This window comes from Sciurus vulgaris, assembly GCF_902686455.1.
Source record: "Sciurus vulgaris genome assembly, chromosome: 4".
NCBI classification, from domain to species: Eukaryota; Metazoa; Chordata; class Mammalia; order Rodentia; family Sciuridae; genus Sciurus; species Sciurus vulgaris.
Genome location: NC_136464.1, coordinates 187,719,463 through 187,723,705, shown reverse-complemented (window position 1 = coordinate 187,723,705; position 4,243 = coordinate 187,719,463). Strand labels below are relative to the sequence as shown.

At 38.1% G+C, this 4,243-nt stretch overlaps 1 pseudogene across 1 annotated transcript; it reads left to right on the top strand.

Annotated features, from left to right (window-relative positions):
• Positions 1-2,078: 2,078 nt before the first annotated feature.
• Positions 2,079-3,997, top strand: LOC306659626 (transcription factor Spi-C-like; annotated as a pseudogene). The gene is made up of 2 exons: positions 2,079-2,385; positions 2,527-3,997. The product of its transcript is annotated as a transcription factor Spi-C-like (transcript).
• The last annotated feature ends 246 nt before the right edge of the window (positions 3,998-4,243 follow it).

Sequence of the window (4,243 nt, the reverse complement as noted above, 5' to 3'; positions counted from 1 at the left end):
ACACACTGGACCCCCAGGACCCCTGCTGGACCAACTGCAATCCCACCTCCAGGACCTCCAGCTGACCACATCCACCCTGAGCTGCAACTCCCCATTGCCAACACATTTTGAAGCCAGAGTAGCCATCTTGGATATCCTGGAAGCTGTAGCTCCGATCTTTGGTGGGGCAAATCCCATCCTGAGATGCCTGCTTGAGGCTTGAAGCTCATTGTCAGGTACCTCTCATGCATCAGGCTACTGAACACAGGGAGTTTTATTAGCATAGACTGTTATACAGTAGATTTTCTTTTTTCTCCTTTTTTTAAAAAAAAAATTTAAGTTTTTATTTCTTTACTTTCTTGCTTTCTTTTCCTTTTGTTTACCTGTTCCCTCAGCAGTCTCGTTCTTCCTTTTTAGCATGCTAACATCGATTTCTTTTGATTGCACTCTCACCCTTTCTATTTTCTAGAACTTCTGATATTCTTTTCTTATTCCCATTACAGCCATATTCTACATCCCTCTGCATCCTCTTTGTCCGCCATTAGAAACTGTAGACCTTACTGCAAACCTGTCTGTTTTACTGAAGACAAACATTTGAGCTCATTTTGTTATTATGACAACTTTGTTTATTGTCCCCATAGGGGCTATTTGGTCTAGGATTGCATAGTGTCTGATTTGGGCACGGCTAATATTGATCTCCCCTTAAAGAAAGGGTTTTGGAAACCTATAGGCCACTAGAAGCCTATAGGGGGAAAATCTGCAATAACCCCAGATCTGCACTGCTAGAGGGGAAGATACATGAACAATATGAAAAAACAAGGGAAAGAAATGATCCAAACAAATCTAGATTCGATAGTAATAGATCCAATGACCGTATGTTAGAAGAAATGCCAGAAAAGAACTTCAGATTATACATGATTAAGATGATCCGCGAAGCAAAGGATGAGATAAGAGAGCAAATGCAGGCAATGAATGAGAATACCAATAAACTGAAAGAGCAACTGCAGGAAGCAAAAGATCATTTCAAAAAGAGATAGAGATCTCAAAAAAAAAAAAACCCAATGGAAATCCTAGAAATGAAGGAGACAATAAACCAAATAAAAAAACTCAATGGAAAGCATCACCACAACTAGAACACTTGGAAGAAAGAACCTCAGACAATGAAGACAAAATATTTAATCTTGAATATAAAGTTGCCCAAACAGAGAAAATGGTAAGAAATCATGAACAGAATCTCCAAGAACTATGGGACATCATGAAAAGACCAAATTTAAGAATTATTGGGATTGAGGAAGGCACAGAGATACAAACCAAAGGAATGAATAACCCACTCAATGAAATAATATCAGAAAATTTTCCAAACCTGAAGAATGAAATGGAAAATCAAATACAAGAGGCTTACAGAACACCAAATGCACAGAATCACAACAGATCCACACCAAGGCACATTAAAATAAAAATGCCTAATATTCAAAATAAAGATAGGATTTTGAAGGCCGCGAGAGAAAAGCATCAGATTACATACAGGGGGAGACCAATATGGATAGCAGCTGACTTCTCAACCCAGACTCTAAAAGCTAGAAGGGCCTGGACCAACATATTTCAAGCTCTGAAAGAACATGGTTGCCAACCAAGAATCCTATACCAGCAAAACTAACCTTCAGATTTGAAGATGAAATAAAATCCTTCCATGATAAACAAAAGTTAAAAGAATTTACAATAGAAAGCCTGCACTACAGAATGTCTCAACAAAATATTCCATGAGGAGGAAATGAAAAACAACAATGGAGGTCAGCAAAGGGAGGAACTACCTTCGAGAAAAAACACTCAAAGGAGAAACCAAGCCAACTTAAAAACCAAAAATAAGCCAAATGACTGGGAATACAAATCATTTCTCAATAATAACCCTGAACGTTAATGGCCTAAACTCCTCAATCAAAAGACATAGACTGGCAGAATGGATTAAAAAGAAAGACCCAACAATATGCTGTCTGCAAGAGACTCATCTCATAGAAAAAGACATCCACAGGAGAGGATGCATGCATGTTTTAGAAGAAAGGAAGGCAACTTACACCTTGCACAGCTGGATGCTACGTTGGACTCTTAAGCACAGGAAAAATGCTAGGAACTTGCATGAACAGTTGCTGGATTTGTTGACTGAAGTTATAGGCTGTGCTGGGCCCACCAAACTACACGTTCTTGGAATCATCACTTATTAAGGAAGCATGACTTCTGTTGAGCAAGACAAGCTGGGTCAAGCCTTTGAAGATGCTATTGAAGTACTAAGGCAGCATTCATCCGGAGATCTTCAGTACGCCCCAGAACAGTGCTGCAGACTTCTATTTTGAAGGAAATATTCATCAACCTCTGCAGAACATAACTGAAAATCAGTTCATAGAACCTGCTGTCTTCTAGCAGAAGGGAGGAAAAGTTGAGAACTAATTTTAGAAGATAACAATCTCAACAAAGACCAACAAGACAGCTGGAGAAGAGACAGAAGCGTCTTACTTAGTACTGTCATTTTAATTCATGATGTGTTTTTGGCAGGAAGAAGCTCAGGCGTTTGAATACCTTCACGAGTCCCTGTGCAGTCCCGAGATGGCATCTTGTATTCAGTGGGTAGATAAAAACAGAGGCATATTTCAGTTTGTATCAAAAAACAAAGAAAAACTTGCTGAACTTTGGGGGAAAAGAAAAGGCAATCGGAAGACCATGACTTATCAGAAAATGGCCAGAGCCCTGAAGAATTACGGAAGAACTGGGGAAATCATCAAAATCCGGAGGAAGCTCACCTACCAGTTCAGCGAGGCCATTCTCCAAAGACTCTCTCCATCTCATTTCTTGGGTAAAGAGATCTTCTACTCACAGTCTGTTCAACCTGATCCAGAATATCTCAGTTTAAATAACTGGAATGCCAATTTCAACTATGCATATGCCAATTACCATGAGCTAAGTTACCCTGATTACTAAATATACTCTCTCATTTCCCCACTGCCTGGCTTCAGGCAACCCTACAAAGCCTCAGGATTTTTCTCTTAAAGCAGTTGGTCTTCCATCTCCACAGGTTCCACATCCATGGATGGAAAATATTGGAAAAAACCAATTGTTTCTGTACTTTACATGTACAAACTTATTTTCTTGTTATTTTCCCCAAATGATACAGTAATAACTATTTAGGTAACATTTATTTTATATTGGTATTATAAGTAACCTAGAGATGATTTGAAGTATTTGAGTGGATGTTCCTCACTTTTAAGCAAATACTACCTTATTTTATATAAGGAACTTTAGTGTCCAAGGATTTTGGTATCTGATCCTAGAACCAATCTCCCCAGAAGTTGCCGAGGGACAGAAAAAAGAGAGAGGGGGAAAAAAAACCAATTAACTTAAATTATTCAATTAACTTTGCACTGAAAAAAAATTAACTGCCTTGTTGCTATCTTTTATCAAATAGCATGTAATCTATACTAACATAAGGAAATCTTGCCAACGATTTTGTTGTTTCAAATGATCAGTTCCAATTTGAAACTGACTTTACTCTTAGCGTCATCCATGTATCCAATTTCTTCTAGATTATGTCAGTTGTGTTGATTTGAATCATATATTAATTTAAACATTTTTCCCTAGCAATTTGAAATGCAAATCAAAACTACTCTAAAGAGTTCATCTCACTCTAGTCAGAATGGCAATTATCAAGAATATAAGCAACAATAAATATTGGTGAGGATGTGGGAGAAAAGGTACCCTCATTCATTGTTAGTGGGACTGCAAATTGGTGCAACCACTTTGAAAAGCAGAGTGGAGATTCCTAAGAAAACTTGGAATGGAACCACCATTTGACCCAGCTATCCCACTCCTCAGTTTATACCCAAAGGACTTAAAATCAGCACACTACAGTAACTCAGCCATGTCAATGTTTATAGCAGCTTAATTCACAATAGCTAAACTATGCTACTAACTGAGGTGCTCTTCAACAGATGAATGGATAAAGAAAATGCAGTATATATACACAATGGAATATTACTCAGCCTTAAAGAAAAATGAAATTATGGCATTTGCCAGTACATGGATGAAGCTAGAGAATATCATGCTATGTGAAATAAGCCCATCCCAGAGAATCAAAGGCCAAATTTTTTCTCTGATAAGTGATGCTAATTCACAATAAGGGGGATGGTTAGGGAAGAATAGAAGTACTTTGGATTAGACAAAGGGGAGTGAATGGAGGTGAGGGGGTATGGGAATAAGAAGGATAGTAGAATGAATT